This window comes from Chrysemys picta, chromosome 2 (assembly GCF_011386835.1).
Source record: "Chrysemys picta bellii isolate R12L10 chromosome 2, ASM1138683v2, whole genome shotgun sequence".
NCBI lineage: Eukaryota > Metazoa > Chordata > Testudines > Emydidae > Chrysemys > Chrysemys picta.
The window spans coordinates 217,315,219-217,333,777 of record NC_088792.1 but is presented as its reverse complement, the minus strand read 5'-3'; the positions used below and the strand labels follow the sequence as shown (position 1 = coordinate 217,333,777).

Here is an 18,559-nt window from a genome sequence, read left to right as displayed (position 1 = left end):
ATTCAATGTTATAGTCAAGAGGACATCTTTTTAACAGTGGAAATCATTACAGGCTAACCTTGTCTCTTTTAAAGATATTTATTATCTTGGGGGAGGGGATAGCTCAGTGGTTTGCGCATTGGCCTGCTAAACACAGGGTTGTGAGTTAAATCCTTGAGGGGGCCATCTGGGGCAAAAATCAGTACTTTGTCCTGCTAGTGAAGGCAGGGGGCTGGACTCGATGACCTTTCAGGGTCCTTTCCAGTTCTATGAGATAGGCATCTCTCTCTCGATATATATATATTAAATTAAAACAAGCAGTGAGTTACATATCCATCAGTGCTAGCATAGAACAAAGATAACAACATGGAACATGCACAGATATATTCAAACATATAAAAAGGTATCATTCAGACAAAAAAAATCATAATGCATAAAGAAAAATGTTTCAAAGTACCAAGAAATAAAGAAAAACAAGATGATTACTGAAAAGATGTATAGATTTGTACAAGTGCCTCATGAACCACTCATTAGCATGTGCAGTTTTAGTCAAAAATATAGACCTTCTTGTAATGCCCTAGTATATAATGGTCCTGACTTTCTAAAGCCATAAGATTTATGACTGGCCATAAGATAGGTCCAAATTCCATCAAAGAAATCTTCCTGTGCTATTTGGTATACAAGTTCCAAGGACCAAAAAGAGGTCACTGTCTACAATTTTTATGTAGGTGGGGAAGCTTCAGTCTGTTTCAACAAAATGATTTTCCTGCCTACAGAGAAGGCATTGGACAGGAGCCATCTCACAAGTCTCATGCTGTATCTCCTACCAGGAGCAGCTATTGGGAGGGTTGGATGTCAATATTTGTAGTGCCTGTAATAAAATCACACATTTATAGCTGAGGGACACTATAACAAAAAAACCTGCAGCAGTGAATCTCAGAGCCTGGGTTAACGGCCTGGGGCATGTGCTACAGGGCTGACATAGCAGTGTAGATGTTTGGGCTCAGGCTGGAGCCTAAGCTCTGAAACCCAGTCCTGTAACCAGGTACCGGAGCCTGGGCTCCAGTCTGAGCCCAAATGTTTACACTGCTATTTTAGCCCTGTAGCGTGAGCCCAAGTCAGGCTCTGAGACTTGCCGCCACAGGTCTTTTATTGCAGCATAGACATACCCTGAAAGTCAATAGTAGTCTTATAGGGTCTTAAACAATGAAATAGCAACCCTTCCTCATCTTTAAATGCTGAGGTTATTGATAGAGGTATTTGTCTTGCAGAGTTACTTAGGTTGCATTTCTGTCAAATGAAGTATATTTCAATATCCACCCAATCTCAAGAAATACTCCTGTCACACCAAGACTTATTCCGTCAGGGCCTGCCAAGCACTGGTACCTTTTTTCTACGCTGGTATGTAAGGCATTTGTGACTGTTACGGTATGACCCTCTGTGCTGGGCCCCACTTTCATTCTTCCAGGCATGCTCTTATCTGAAATGGAGTTTGGACAGCTCCAGATCTCAGGCTCCTGAGAAAACACTTTGGAGCAGTTAAAGCTCCTCTGATGTTTGCAGCATGCACAATTAAATGGAGGGCAGTGACCATTAGTTGGTACTGCTGAGATCTGAATCTCATAAACTGGTCCACTTTCCAGAAAGGCTAGGAACTATTCCGTGCTATCAGCTATATCTCTCTCCCACTTCATTCTCAGCTAGTCCTACCAGGTAGAGGAATGAGCATTCAGAATTGTATAAGGAACAAAGAATACAGATTTCATCATGAATAAGAAAATGATAGCTGAGTACCACAAATTATTTTGCCAGCCTCATTATTTTTGGTCTTATTTATATAGTCATTATCCACATACTATCTGAGCAAGTATTTAAAAATAGAAATAATCTCTCTCGCACCCTCCCTTCCCAGCCTGTAAGAGAAATGGAATGATTACTTTATAGTTTTTAGTGGGAGTGAGTGTGTGTGTGTGTGTGTGTGTGTGTGTGTGTGTGTGTGTGTGTGTATGCGTGTGAGAAAGAAGAATTTATTAAGAAAGAGAAGACTTTATAAAAGGAAATCTATGTCAAAACAAGTTTGGTCACTAATCTCTTGCAGGAGTGAGTTCTATAATCTGGATCGAGCTCCTTCCATGCTCACAAATTATGCTCCTGCTGGTCAGTATTTCATTGTTCAGTGGAACACAGCTGTTGGGGGAGGTGATGGTCACAAAGGGAGAGGCATTCTCTTGAGTAGCTAGAGCCAATCTCATGGAGGGCTTTGGATGCAGGACAGAATTACTGCAGAGATCACTTGGATGATGTGGTCATGGCAACCTGGATTGCTAGGCAAATGAGCTGCTGTATTTTGTACTAGCTAGAGCTTTTTCAGGGCATGTGGCTTCATTGTTGAGTATAACAATTGCACTAATCCAGCCTGGAGGTCACACAAGCATGGATCACCACGGCTAGGTCTGTGCCATGTAGGAAGGAATGTGATCTTCTGGCTACTTGCAGGTGGAAAAGTGAGTGGTTTTTTTGCTACCGTGGCTATTTGGGCAACCAGTAACGCTGAGTCTCAAAAGGTCCTCAAAATTGTGGCTTGATCGAATAATCTGAGGCCCGATATTCTCAATAGTGGGAGATGGTATGAAGGAGGCAAGTTCTTCATATCACTTCTCTCTTCCTACCAGCATCACCTTGGTCTTGCTTAGTTTCAGCATTAGATGGCATGGCTGCTCTTTCTCCAGGTTCTGCTTTTGGGTCACCATTGAAAAAACTGGAAAATGAGATTTTTACCATCTGCATGTCTACACTTACCTCTGGAGTGATCGATCCAGCGGGGGTCGATTTATCGCGTCTAGTGAAGACGCAATAAATCGACCGTCGAACGCTCTCCCATCGACTCCAGTCAGCAGTCGACTTACCGCAGTGAAGACACTGAGGTAAGTAGCTCTAAGTATTTCGACTTCAGCTATGCTATTTTCGTAGCGGAAGTTGCGTAACTTAGACTGATTTAGCTCGCCGCCCCTCCCCCCCAGTGTAGACCAGGCCTTAGATAAAGGAGATTTAGAGCTGGCTCTCGCAACATCTTCATATAGCTACTATGTGGAGAGGATTTATGATTGTGGGTCTCTGAAGGTGAGGCTTTGAAGGAGAAGAAACAGTGAAGAAACAATTTCCCATAATAATACTCAGATTTCTGTCTGAGATGAAAGATATGAAGCATTTCAGGGTGTTTCTGTTCACCACTGCTGCCTGGGATTGGGCAGGGGAGGAAGGTAAGGACAGGGATTTTGGCAATTAACACTATCAAATGCTGCAGAGTGAGCCAGCAGGATGTGTGTGGTGGTATGTGCCTTGTCTCTGGAAAGTAAAAGAGCATCCAGTAGAGAAACCTTATGAGGAGAGATTTAAAAAAATTGGGCCTATTCAGCTTGGAAAAGATGACTGAGGGGGGATATGATAGAGGTCTCTAAAATCATGATTGGTGTGGAGAAAGTGAATAGAGAAAATGTTGTTTACCCCTTCAGGTAACACACGAAGCAAGGGTCAATTGAAATTAATAGGCAGCAGGTTTAAAACAAACACAAGGAAGTATTTCACACAATGCAGAGTGAACCTGTGGAACTCATTGCCAGGGGATATTGTGAAGGTCAAAAGTATTATTTAGTTGTTTTTTTTTCTTTGAACCAGTAAGTTTCTGGATGACAGGTCCATCAATGGCTATTAGCCAAGATGGTCAGGGACACAGCCCCATGCTCTGGGTGTCCCTAAACCTCTGACTTCTGGAAACTGGGCCTGGATGACAGGGTATGGATCACTTGATAATTGCCCTGTTCTGTTCATTTCCTCTGAAGCATCTGGCATCAGCAGATACTGGACTAGATGGACCAGGGTTCTGACCCAATATGCGCATTCTTATGTTCTATCAAGTGGTCTCTTTGTACTGTGCTCTGGCTTGGAGCCTCACTAAGAGGGTTCCAGAATACTAGGAACTGACATGACAGGTGGTTTGAGAATCTAGCTAAAAACCAGTTTCCAAACAGTTGCCTTAGAAACAGGAAGCTAGACACTAGCGGGGAGATTTTCAAAGGCACAAATGGAGGTAGGGCGCCTAACTGCTGCTGATTGCCTTTGAAAATCTCCCCTATAGTGGTGGTTTCCAAGGTGTCTTAAGTTTATCCCATGAAAAGAATTTTTTAAAGAGTTTTTTGCTTTCCAGGATAAGATAGGATAGTGTCCAGAGAGGCTTAACCTTGACATCCAGGGTCTGATCTTTAGTGGCGATAGGCTGATTTACACACCAACTGAAGATCTGGCCCTGGTGGTTTTTGTGGGGTTTTTTGTTTGCGGTTTTTTAAAATCTTTTTCTAGACTACAAAGTTGATTTATGTGATGGCTGGTAAGAAATCATGAGTTCATCACATTGGTATAAGGATGAAAGGTTACTCTTATTCCCAGGACCGGCTCCAGGGTTTTTGCCGCCCCAAGCAGTGGGAAAAAAAAAGCAAAAAAAAAAAAAAGCCGCGATCGCAATTGCGATCGGCAGCACTCCGGCAGCAGCTCCACCGCGCCGCTTTCTTCTTCGGTGGTAATTTGGTGGCAGGTGCTTCCCTCCGAGAGGGGCCCGCCTCCGAATTGCCGCCGAACAGCCCGACGTGCTGCCCCTTCCCCTTGGCCGCCCCAAGCACCTGCTTGCTGGGCTGGTGCTGGAGCTGGCCCTGCTTATTCCGAATCAATTTGTGGGCACATTTATAGACTCATAGACTCATAGACTTTAAGGTCAGAAGGGACCAGTATGATCATCTAGTCTGACCTCCCGCATGATGCAGGCCACAAAAGCTGACCCACCCCCTTTCCCTTGACTCAGCTGTTGAAGTCCCCAAATCCTGTGATTTAAGGACTTCAAGTCGCAGAGAATCCTCCAGCTAGCGACCCCTGCCCCATGCTGCGGAGGAAGGTGAAAAACCTCCAGGGCCTCTGCCAATCTACCCTGGAGGAAAATTCCTTCCCGACCCCAAATATGGCGATTAGTAGAACCCCGAGCATGCAGGCAAGATTCTCCAGCCAGACCCTCATTGACCATTGATACTATTTACCAGCGATGGCACGCTGTTGATTAATTGACTAAAATCACGTTATCCCATCAAACCATTCCCTCCATAAACTTATCAAGCTTAATCTTAAAGCCAGAGAGGTCTTTCGCCCACACTGTTTCCCATGGAAGGCTGTTCCAAAATTTCACCCCTCTGATGGTTAGAAACCTTCGTCTAATTTCAAGCCTAAACTTCCCTACCGCCAGTTTATATCCATTCGTTCTCATGTCCACATTAGTACTGAGCTGAAATAATTCCTCTCCCTCCCTGGTATTTATCCCTCTGATATATTTAAAGAGAGCAATCATATCCCCCCTCAGCCTTCTTTTGGTTAGGGTAAACAAACCGAGCTCCTCGAGTCTCCTTTCATACGACAGGTTTTCCATCTCCTTTCATACGACAGGTTTTCCATTCCTCTGATCATTCTAGTGGCCCAAGTGTGTTAGAAGGAGCCCTTTATGTACTGATCCCCTAAGGTCTATCAGTAATCCATTCTGATCTCTATCTGGTAAACGGGTCCAATGTATGTCTGTGCTAAACTCCTGCTTCATTTCACTACAGCAAAATCTGTTCAAGGTTAGCAGCTACTCAGAGATATGGCAGAAATGATGTGCTATGTTATGTTGTCTAAATTCTAGAAGAGATCCTCTATCACCTGTTCTACTCACCCTGCTCTGGTGGAAGGCCAAATCTTTTCAAGGCAATGTGTTTGCCTGTGCATTTAAATCAAAGGCTGGATTCAGTAGTTTTATCTTTCTAACTAGTAATGCTAAAGGAAACATTTTCAGTTGGAGCATCTGGGGGACTATTACCATCTTGTCAAATGTACCTATCCATACAAGAGCGACAGCAGTTTTCAGTGAGTCAGAGCATTGCTAATCCCTAATGTTCCCTGCTACTAGCAGGGATGGCAAGTCCAGGGCTGGACTTACCAGGGCGGCCGCCTCAGTGCGCCAGACTGTGTGTATGTGTGGGGGCGCCACTAGGACCCAGAGTGTAGAAAATTGTGTCTGCTGCTGGTGCATATGTATTATCTCTGCTCTAGATGCACAGAGATGGTGGAGTGCTGTGCTGGGGGGAAGGAGGGCACAAGAGACATAACAGGCAGGCAGGAGAAAAGGTGAGAGGGAATAACAGAAAGCAGCAGGAGCTGCATGGAGAGAGAGAAGGAGGAGCCTCTTATGTACCTCTCTAGCATGCCCAGGAGTCTGGACTGATTAACACCAGCTTCTCAGGGAGCTTCCTGTTTCCTGCTGCTTCCCTGAACCCACTTGAGGAGAACAGGCAGTCAACTGAAGTAGTAGGAGCCAGTTAGGCCCTTAAGATGCTATCTTCCCTTACTCAGGCCCTGCCACCAGCCTGTTTATTTGTCCCCTTCAATTGAGAGTTGAGAGCCACTATAGCTGGCATAGAACAGCAGTCATGAGTGAAAGAAGAAAACACCCCTCTGGGGCAGCATTCAGAAAAAGAAAGAAAGCAAAGGAAGCTTTTCTATCTAAGCAGAAAGGAGCTCTCCTGAGCTACATAGACAGAAATGTTCACGGTGAGCCTTCCGTCCCCAGTGAGGATGTGAGTGGTGAGGAGATGCCTGATCTTCCAGTTAGTCAGAGTGCAGGTGACCTTGCAGCTAGTGCAGCATCCATATCTCCATCGCAAATGGATGTAACCATGCACATTCCTGAAGAAAAGTTTAGATTAGAGAAGAGTGTGGGGGAGGTGCAAGAAACAGCTGCTGCTGAGTTTAGTTCCTTAAGTCTAGATGACCCTGGACTGTGGACCCACTTGAGCAGTAGCCTGAGGGACTTCCTTGTACTGCATGGGTCACAGCAAGTGAAAAACTTCATGTTCCCCAAAGACAATGAAAATAGAAGTTTCCATCCAACACATCACTGGCGTGAAATCCCCAATGGTGACAAAGTGGAGAGGCCATGACTTATGTACTCAGAAACCCAGAATGCTGCATAGTGTTTTTGTTGCAAACTCTTCCAGTCTAATGTTCCAGCCACATTGGGTTCTACAGGAACAAAGGACTGGAAAAATCTGGCTAGAAATCTGGCATGCCATGAGAAGGCAGCAAATCACCAGAGAGCATTCCATAGGTGGAAAGAGCTTGAGATGAGACTAAGGTTAAAGGTCACCATAAATGATCAGCATCAAGAGAAGATTGCATCAAAATCTCTTTACTGGCAAAATGTTCTGAAAAGGCTCATTGCCATTGTGAGAATGCTTGCTACCCAAAACCTAGCACTGCGTGGCACTTCAGATCAGCTGTATGTGCCAAACAATGGAAACTTCCTTCAAATTGTGGAGCTGATGGCTGAGTTTGATGCTGTACTCCAGGAGCATCTAAGAAGAGTCACCACCCAAGAAATGTCAAACAGAAGATTGTGGCAGATCTGAAGTCAGCAAGATATTACTTTGTTATTCTAGACGGCACACTTGACATCCGCCATACGGAACAAATGACTTTAATGGTGTGTTTCAGAGTAGCAGCCGTGTTAGTCTGTATCCGCAAAAAGAAGAACAGGAGGACTTGTGGCACCTTAGAGACTAACAAATTTATTAGAGCATATGCATCCGAAGAAGTGGGCTATAGTCCACGAAAGCTTATGCTCTAATAAATTTGTTAGTCTCTAAGGTGCCACAAGTCCTCCTGTTCTTCTTTTTAATGGTGTGTTTTGTAATAACAACAGAACCTAGTGAAAATGTCCCTGCAATGGTGACTGTCAGAGAGCATTTTCTAGAATTTATTGACATTGATGATACTACAGGAGCTGGTATGACAAATGTGCTTCTTAAAAAGCTGGAAGATACGGGAATTGTGATAGCTGACATGAGAGGTCAGGGATATGATAATGGTGCTAACATGAGAGGAAAGAACAGAGGAGTGCAGACACGGATCCGAGAGTAAAACCCTCGAGCTTTTTTTGTCCCATGCAGTTCTCATTCACTGAACTTGGTGGTCAGTGGTGCAGCATTAGCTTCTAGTGAGGCTGCTGAATTTTTTAATGTAATTCAAAGCATCTATGTATTTTTCTCTGCATCAACTCATTGATGGTAAATTTTGAAGCAACATCTGGCAACATCCTATCTGACACTGAAACCACTGAGTGCCACACGAAGGGAAAGTCGAATGGAGGCGATAAAGCCTATCAAACACCAAATTGGGAAGATAGATGATACCATAGTTGCCATTATGGAGGATAATGCTATGACAGGAACTGTTCATGGGAGAACATTGGCAGAGGGAAATGGAATCACCAGAAACATACATAACTTCAAATTTCTGTGTGGCTTAGTGTTGTGGCATGACATACTGTTTGAAATAAATGTTGTAAGCAATAGACTCCAAGGTGTTGACCTTGATATATCTGGAGCAATGGAACAACTGGACAAAGCAAAGTCCTACCTAGAGTCTTATTGGTCAGATGAGGGATTTCAAAACGTTCTGAAGAGTGCACAGAAGTTGGCAGAGGAACTTCACACTGAAGCTATTTTCCCACCCATTCAAGAATACAAGAGTCACCGAAGAAGATGACATTTTGATTACGAGGCACGGGATAATCCCATAAGAGACCCCAAACAAGAATTCAAAATTGAATTATTTAACCAGATGCGAGATTGTGCAATACAGTCAGTTGAAGAAGGTTTCTTGCAGCTCAAGGAACACAGCAGTATATTTGGGATGTTGCATGATATTCCAAAACTCCTCACTGTACCTGAAGAAGACCTACACCAGCAATGCAAGGCACTAGAGACAGTGTTGACACATGATGACATGCGTGATATTGATGGGAGTGATTTAGGTGATGAACTTGAAAGCCCTTTCAAGATACATTTCAGCAGGATCAATTCCAAAGGCTGTTCTGTAATATATGTGCTGTGACAGACCCAGACCAGTGGGGTACAGGAGTCTGGTAGAGGGCAAATATACTGGTCACTGGATGAGTAGTTTTCTGTTCCCTGAGTGACCAGAGAAGGCGCTGCACTAGAGTAATCAGGAACCTGCTAGAACCAGTTAAGGCAGGCAGGCTAATCAGGACACCTGGAGCCAATTAAGAAGAAGCTGCTAGAATCAATTAAGGCAGGCTAATCAGGGCACCTAGGTTTTAAAAGGAGTTCACTTCAGTTTGTAGTGCGAGAGTGTGAGGAGCTGGGAGCAAGAGGCGCAAGGAGCTGAGAGTGAGAGGGTGTGCTGCTGGAGGCCTGAGGAGCACACGCGTTATCAGACACCAGGAGGAAGGTCCTGTGGTGAGAATAAGGAAGGTGTTTGGAGGAGGCCTTGGGGAAGTAGCCCAGGGAGTTGTAGTTGTCATGCAGCTGTTACAGGAGGCACTATAGACAGCTGCAGTCCACAGGGCCCTGGGCTGGAACCCGGAGTAGAGGGCGGGCCCGGGTTCCCCCCAAACCTCCCAATTGACCTGGACTGTGGGTTCTTCCAGAGTGGAAGGTCTCTGGGCTGTTCCCCAACCCACATGGTGAATCTCTGAGGCAAGAAAATCCGCCAATAAGCGCAGGACCCATCAAGATAGAGGAGGAACTTTGTCACAGTGCACAAATAAGATGACCACCCTCTTTCCAAATGCTTTTGTTGCTCTGCGCATACTTCTAACACTTCCTGTAACAGTTGCCCGGGGAGAACGCAGCTTCTCCAAGCTTAAGTTAATAAAAAGACATCTACGCTCCACAATGACACAGGAGATGCTGGTTGGCCTTGCAACCATCTCAATAGAGCATGAGCTGGCCCAGACTGTGGACCTTCAGGAAGCAGTTCAAATCTTTGCAACCAAGAAGGCACAGAAAGCACCACTTTGATTATTCAAACAGATAAATATGCAAGTGTTTACTCTGCAGACAAGAAAAGTTACATTTGCTATTTAGGCGTTTGAAAGTTAAGAGTTACTTAAAATTTTTGAATAAGGCATTTTAAGTTGTTAGTTCTCCTTTATTGGGGTAGGTAGCAGAGCAGTACCATGAGAGGAGTAGAACAGGAAGAAGGCAGAATTGAGACCTTTCAAAGTTTTGGCCTGAGCAAGGAGGCATGGGGGCATCATTTGAGCTCCCTGCCTCAGGTGCCAAAATGTGGTGGACTGGCCCAGGCAAGTCTTAGAAAGGTTACTTTCATATCTTCCTAATTAAATTAGAAGGCCAATGGGATTGAGAAAATGAGGCAAGGAGGGGTCTTTGACAGAAGAAAAAATGTCCAGGCCTCAATTCTTATAGCTTATTCAGAGCCCTGAAATTTGAGAATTTGCCAGTAACGTGATGGTCAGAATAGAGGTTGTAGGCTGTGAAATAAAGAAACCACAATCTATAAGAGCTGGCTTTAAGAATTGAATTATCTATCTGGAGATGTTGGAGTTTACTGAGCTCTAGGTAGCATATCCAGGGACTATCCCAAGAGGATAAAAAACAAAAAGGAGAAGATACATTACTGTTGTTTTCCTCTCTTGAGAATGAAAGTAAGTGATGGATGTTTATTGGCTACCACAAGTGCAGATGGGAAGCGGTAGAGTCGGTGGCTAAAATTCCACCCCGAGCTAAATCTGTGGAACACTTTAATTAGATATGACCAGCATGTGCAAAGAGAGGCTATTTCTTTACCCTGAAACACTGGAATTGAGTTGGAGTTGCTCTCTCTGGCAGCTCACACTCATTCAACACCCTTGCATATTAAATGTGGGTTTCCTTCTCTTTACAAAGCTAGTCTACCACTTCTTATATTAAAGGGGACTGGCTTTCAATGTTTACCGTAATTCTGGGTAATATTTTGAGATCCACATTTATGAGAGAAGTTGTCTTTACCACTATGGGTAAATTCCTTTTAAAAATGATTCTCTGAACATGCCCAGTAAGAGAAAAGTCAGTTCACATGCTCATAATACTGTGCCCCAAAGCCATCGGAGACAGGGGGCCTATTGATGGATATGTTCAGACAAAGAAGAAGAAAGGGGATGTAAAGACACATCTTTTTCCCGGATATATCACAACTTGCTATGTGCCATTAGCATATAAAGACATGCAGGATCTGTCAAGCACTGATGAAGTGTCCTTAGGGTCAGTGGCTTGCTTGGTTTCATGATTTTTAGTTAATGATTTTGAGCCCTGTTCTGAACTAAATTTGTTTTTCAGTCATTGAGCCTATGCAAAGATTATGCAGCCATTAGTATAAAAACTACATTTCTCAGGTTTTTTTAACTCCACTTATCACGGAACCTTTTAAAAGTCTTTGCTAATAACTAGTGGCCTTGATGTTTTAGATATGCTTGTACTTCAAGAGCCTGCATTTTTATTGCAGAATTCTTTTACAGTTCCCCAATGAAACTGGGTCTGTTTATGCACAAACTGGTTCACTCTTCTGTTATAAATGTATTTATTACCAATAACGGTAATTTCATAACAGTAGGTTCTTGCTCCATGTGAAATTACCTCTTTGGCATGTTGCTAATTCCTAGGAGCAAATAGATAGGGACTGTATATACAAATTAGTCATAGTCACTAATTTATTAATAAGTTTCCTCCTTGGTATTCCTATATGCCATGTGGAACTACCAGTAGTACTCACCAGTTACGTGTTTTGACATGACTGAAGTGTAATGTTTAGGAGAGGAGTCAGGTTGGTTGGAGAGAACACTCAGTACTTTTAGCAACTATTTAAGCAGCTAACGCGGAGTGAGACTGCTCAGGTTTACAGAAAACATCTGTAATGAAAAAACTAGGAGTCTTAACTCAAGTATTAGCATAGTCACTCCCGTACTAGCGTTACACCACCTCATTAGTAATCACTCCTATTATTTTAACATATCCTTGTATAGAGGTGATCTTCCTAGGGTTCCAAACTAAAAGTATCTGTGAGCATCTTCTCATGCACAACCCACTTGTAATGTTATTTGTTGATTATAAGTTTGAACAGGGCAAATCAAGAGTAATTTGAAGTGTATGCTCGGTATCTAAGTCACCTGATACTGTTTCTACTCTCTGGATGACTGATACATTTGAATCAGGATGATGAATGAATGAGGGGTAATAAATAATGCACTTCCAGTAGAAATTTTCAGATGCTAAAATTCATGAAATATTGCGGATTCACGTTCATTTTTAAAAATATCAAATCCAGTGGCTGCTTGAATATTCATAAACAATGAAAATATAACCTCACAAATAAGTGAACCAAACTTTCTTCCTTTATGTGCAGAAATATTTACAAATCACTTCTAGCATCATTCATCCAACTGCAGTCAACAGTTAGAAGACTTGCAGCACCAGCGTGTAACTGATGTCGCACAGCAGGAAGTTTTTGCAGAGTTGATATTACTTCCAATGTTATACAGACTGCCCAGCCAAACTTATCATTGCTAATGCTCTTGGGCAAGGATGTGATTTGGCTCGTGAGCATCCATCATTCAATCTTAATGGATAACCATGAGGTGTAGACAGCCAAGAGATCAACTGCTGTAGTATTTGATGGGGGTGTGATTCCTCAAATGAAACTGTTGTTTGTCTTGCATCTCTCAGTCCACAGTAATCAGCTATGAGCATGATTAACTTAAAAAAAAATAGCTTCCATGGCTATGTATTGGGTGTTCTTCTCAAAGGAAAGATTCTTACAAAGGCCAGTGAAGATGACATACTTTTCAGCACAATGGCTCCCTCGCTATGTTAAAATTTGCTCTGAAAACTCACTTCTGCAATATTGCTTCAGTGAAAACTTCCTAGCCTTGAACACACATACTCTTCTTAAAAAAAATAAATCCTGTGTTGCATGAGGGTTTCTCCTTCCTACAGGGCGTTGTATTTGTTTTTGTGTATACATATGAGATTATGTTCAGACTGTACTCTCTGGGTCTAATTTAGGTGATAGATTCCTAGGCTCAGGGACCACATTATCTTCTAAGTTTTTTACAGGGTGAAATTCATGATGGTGCGGAGGTCTAGCAAAAGATCTGTGTACAAGTTAAACCCTATTTTGAGAGTTTAACTGGGACTTTAGAGTAGCATAAGACCTCTGTACAGGGGTGAATTTCACCCATATAGTGCACACAGTTGGCCCTCAAATATAATTAGCTTTTTCCAATATCAGATTGATCAATTATTTTTCCAGTATGTAGAGCTGTGGTGGGCAACCTGTGGCCAGTGGGCCGCACGTGGCCTGTCAGGGTAATCTGTTGGCACACCGGGAGACAGTTTGTTTATACTGACTGTCCGCAGGCACGGCCGCCCACAGCTCCCAGTGGCCGTGGTTCGCTGTTCCTGGCCAATGGGAGCTGCGGGAAGTGGCAGCCCAGCACGTCCCTGCAGCCCCAGGATGCAGGTTGACCACCGCTGATGTAGAGGGTACACCAAATATTCTAGGGGATCAATTGATCAACTTTTACTTTAGGTACTGTGCTTTCAAAGTAGTGATTTAATGTAGTGATATTGTGTGATAAAATGGTAGTTTTTAATTAGTGGAAAAAACTTTGACCAATGAGCTTGTTAGTTTCCATGATGTTGTATAGATGGGTCCTGCAAGATGCTGAGTGCATCCTGTGAGGAACTGATTACCCTGGACTCCCACTTCAATCTAGCCTAGGTTGGGTACTGAGCAGTGAAGCTATGGCAGCTAGCTTGTATTGAAGTCCATGCTGCTGTGTTTTCACTGCTTCCGATATCTGAGCTACCTAGATTAAAACTAGCTCATATACGACTATGCAAGCTGCACTCACATTCTGTTGTTGCCATGTAGCCATAACATTAAGCACCAAAGTATAGATTTAGATGTTTGTCTTTAAGTACCCAAGTTTGAAATTTTTAGCCAAAGTGAATAAGGCCCAAGTGGCCCTAAAATGGAAATGTTACAAAATGTGCATTATTCACTATAATCCTCTTTCAGCGAGTTGGGGACTTGATATAGTAATTGCTTCTGGGCCAGTCAAAATTTAGTGTGAAAATGTATGTTTACACAGTGTTTAAAATGCACAATGGTACGTCTTATAAACTGCAGCTATAGAATATATATTATGTGATGCATAAGAATCGCTCCGTTGAAACAAACTATTTGTCCATTTAGTTCAGTATCCTGTGTTTTGCAGGGGCTTAGGATTGATGCTTCAGGGATAGGTATTGTCCCCCTAGTGAAACTGACAAATTGTGCAGTAGTATACTATTTTTTGGCTGAGATTTAGGGCTCTTGAAAGTGGGCTTTGTAACAGGGATGCTGACACAGTCTTACCCACAGTGGCACTGAAGACACTGCTGTAATAATGTTATTAGAAATGACAGATCTAATTTTTTTCATGAACTATCCACCTTTATATTCTCCACATGGAGATTTGAATGGCAGGGCCAATACTGACAGACTGTGTTTTGACCACTGCTCTATGGGATCCACATTCATTACATTTCAAACTTGTCTAGATCTAAAGTGAGATGTAATGTTGACTGTCTCCCTTTCTGTCAGTAAACATACTTCCCTACGACACTTTCATGGAGTTTGGACTTGTTTTCAGCATCAGAATTTAGTTTACTTCTTGGGACTAAATCTTAATTTTTAGCAAATACTGATGTGTAATTTGATTAATTTAAATCATAGGATATTGAATATGCTTTTTGTAGGAATTACTTTTTCATTTGGTTATAGATTCCTTTTATCAAAAGCTACTTTCTTATTTATTGTATGCCAGTGTGAAAAATATTAATACCAATAAAACTGGCAAATATGCTTTAAATAAATGCATTTATTACAGAGAGTTCAACAACAAATATTAAAAGATGCAACATAATCTCAGGTTCAGAGGTGGGCCTTTGGTGGCAATGTAGAAATCAGGTGCTTAGTACTATTTTTCTGAACCACTAACCATATGTTGCAGTTTTGTTCCTAAACAGTATTTTCATTCTAGAGGGAAAAAAGGTAAAGAAAAGTAATGTAATCATCAATTACTGTAGTAGCCACTAGAGGTCTACTGATATCAAAATCTGCCAACATCAATTATTTCTGCAAGTATTAAAAATGTAGTGTTTTGTCCAAAATAAAGTGCCTTTCATTAAACATTAATTGTTTGCTTTGTGGTGTGTATCTTCTTAATTCTGATTTTTAACTCCTTAGTGTTTTTAATTAAATACTGTTCTAATGAAGTACAGAAGAATTACAATACAAAAATTGTAGTTGAATGATAAAGTGACAAAACAGACTCTCAAGTACATCCAGCTAGAAACTACATCATAATGTCATTCAAAGACTGTATCCTTTCCTTTTAGCTGCTAACCTTGTAGCAAATTCTGTCTTTAAAATGTTTTAAATTAATCATTTTATTATATTTCATCTTTTCTGTTCTTGAGACTAATTTTTATTTTCCAGGTATTTTAAAAAACAGAAACAGAATTTTCAAATCTTTTTTTAGATGTTGATAACTTACAGTGATGCTGTTCAATTTCCAAGGAAAATTGTGAATTAGATGATTGCATTTGTTGTAGGCATAGTTGGTTCTTCATCATGATAGCAGGAATGTATTCATTAGTGAAAAGAGTTGCATGTGAGATCAGTGACTTTCCTTTGTGGCTTTTCCCAGTAATCAAGATAACAGTATTGCTCCTGACTCTAAAACAATAAATTACTTTATGGGCTACACATCTGAATAATGACTTGAGTGTTTCTTCAGAGAGTTTGCAGGTGTGCACATGCATCTTAGCAAGTCCCATATAACAACTGGCATTCACAGTTGAATGCAAATTGGTCCTTTCTTGTTCAGTAAAATGTTATCATGTACTATTTTTCCACTGCCCCAGACCAACCACACAATGGTACCACAAAAGCATATTCTTCAATTGTCACATAATTACCCACTTTTCAATTGTCCTTTACGTGGTACTTGGAATTCTGTATCTTACAGGCTAGATTCATCCTTATCTTTTTTGAGGGGGGGAATAATTTTCTTCTCTTCCACTCCAAAAATCACGAGTTGTTTATAAAAACAATACAAAAGAGTAGATTTGAATACTGTTTTTCAAACAAAAGAGCCAGGTTATACCAATCTAGTAAGTCTTGGAGCTGTCATGGATGTATGGGCAGCTGTCATGCTGGAGAGCCAAATAAGCCCTGACTAAGTGTATCTGAAGAGCTTCGTTGAATCGGGGCCTTAGGTGATGAAGGCTTCTTTGTAAGAATACTAGTTGCACTGTTGTATGAGTTCATGCTATCCATCTATTGTTAGGGCAGTGTTAACGGTGACTTCATAATCTGCCTGACTGGAGGATGAGTACCATAATGGCAGTGACAGCTTCAATAAGGTGTGTTTGTGGAGGTGGTGGTGGATGGCTGGCACTTGGGAAAATATCTCTCTCTTAAAATCTATAACTCAGTCCATTTTCTGTGCATTTATGACTAAATGACTAAAATTCTGGAAGCCACATCTGTCTGTCTTAATATTGTACAGCATCCCCTGTATTCCCACTACAATATAGGTTGTAGTGTTTTCCTCTCTCAGGCGCAGAGCTCTGTGCATCACACATTAGCATGGTACTGGAACAACTTCAGGTAAATCTATTCATTCAATAATTTGGTAAAATCTTGTGTAAATGGCCAGAGTGCACATTAATGATGCCTGAGGTACATCAAACTGTCCTTTCTGGAACTGTTCAGTTTTTTCCTCTTAGACAGAAATTATCACATGGAGATGGCATTGTCTTTTCCTCCTCTCAGAACCACCCACAGAATCACTTTTTTTAGTGACCTTCTCATTCCCACATCTGAAAGGTGCAATAGCCAGTTAGTCCTTTGTGCAAATGTCTAGATTCATTCAAGCTGGTGCTGTGAAGTGTGATTATATCTCCCTTCACCAGAGTCACTGCTTGCACTCCCTCAGGCTTTCTGCTGGGGAAAGGTAACTTTTAAGTTGCAGTCAGGGCTCCATAGGATTCTTGCCATGGAAACTGCCTAGGGGAAGTACTAAATTAGTGCATCCTCTAGCCGCTCTGCCTAGGTCAATTCTATTCAAGTTGTGATAATGCACTTATCCCTGTGATATGGAAGGACCTCCTTAGACACCCCACCCACTTTCTGTGTTGGGGTCCTTGGAAAATGAGAGTTATAGTCATTTTTCACTACCACAGCCTCCCTCTTTCATACCCTGCAGTAAATCTTCTGCCACTTGGGACCTCTGCCAGTATCTATACTGGTAAAGCCAGTGTATACCCCTCAGGTGGTCTGTGCTTGGGTGTAGGGTGAAAAGCAACATAATGGAATTGACTAACTTTCTGAGCATTCTGTTACTGAGCATGAATAAATTCTAAAAAGTGACTGGTGGAATAAATGTGCAAGATATATTATCGGTATGAGGTGTTATGCTTTTTATATTTAAGTAACACCAGATGTAAGCTGTGTGAGGCTAATGGAGTATCTCTTACAGAGTCTCAATGTGGCAAAACTAATGGAAACATTATATTTTAACTCCAAAATAGTGTTTAAAAGGAACTGTACACAAGCAGAGGTGGAGCCAGCATTAATTTTTTCCCCAGATATTGAACTGCTTGTTACCTTTGCCCTTCAACTTGTGATTTCCCTTTTCAGTGGTTCATTCCCTACATCCTTCCATCCGTCCATCCATCCATCTCCAAAGTATCCATAGCACCTTACAGATATATATCAATATATCCTTACAATGCTCCTGCGGGGTTGGAAACCATGGTGCAGGCGCCAAAGAGAAATCTCCACAGGGATTTTTGGCAGTAGATTCTCTTCTTTTCCCTTCTTCAGTTATGGTTTGGGGGAATGGGAGTAGGGAAGCCCAGTTTATTACTCTCTTTTTCTTCCAGGCAGGGTGTAGGAAAATTGAGCAATAGAATGCATGTCTCCCTGCCTTACCACTTCTTGGGCAAAGGATGAGAAGTCAAGAGACAGCTGATTGGCTCTACCTACTCCCACCCTTTTCCAGGAATCTCAGCTGGAAAGGCACCAAGAGTCAATGAGAGGAAAAGTGATCATTGTAAGTCTCCAACCCCACCCTCACACCTGCCCATACATAATAATAATAATAATAAAAATAATAATCCAGCATAGTAACAAAGGTTAACATTTGGAAACTTATCTTTGGAAGGACGAGAGCCAAACTTTTTTTTTAAGGTTTAAATTCCCCAGAAAATGCTGGGGCCATAAATGGGGTCAGTTTGGGAAAGCTGCGAGCCGAAGGGCTTAAATCTCTATGGCCCCAAGCATTGTCTGAACAACCCCCCCCCCCCAAATAAATCTCAGTCTGGTTAGACAAAACCAATTTATCAAACTACTTGCAGAGTAGAGATGAATCTGTTTGGAATTTGGGTTCCTATTTTGGGATAGTTGCTATGCATTTGCAAGTCACTTTCTATATTTCTTATCACTTTATGTATAAGACCAGAAATCATGGCACCCTAAACTATTTAGGTATTTGTGTTCATGATAAGAACATTAAGAAATCTCATCGACTCAGTGAACTGAATATTGATAAAATACTGGAGAAAGGCAGCCTTGGTGCTGGTTTTATTAACTGAAT

General features: G+C 41.9%; 1 protein-coding gene across 4 annotated transcripts in view; it reads left to right on the top strand.

Annotated features, from left to right (window-relative positions):
• NOL4 (nucleolar protein 4) overlaps positions 1 to 18,559 on the top strand; it is a 260,634-nt gene that overhangs the window by 93,188 nt on the left and 148,887 nt on the right. The window lies entirely within an intron of this gene.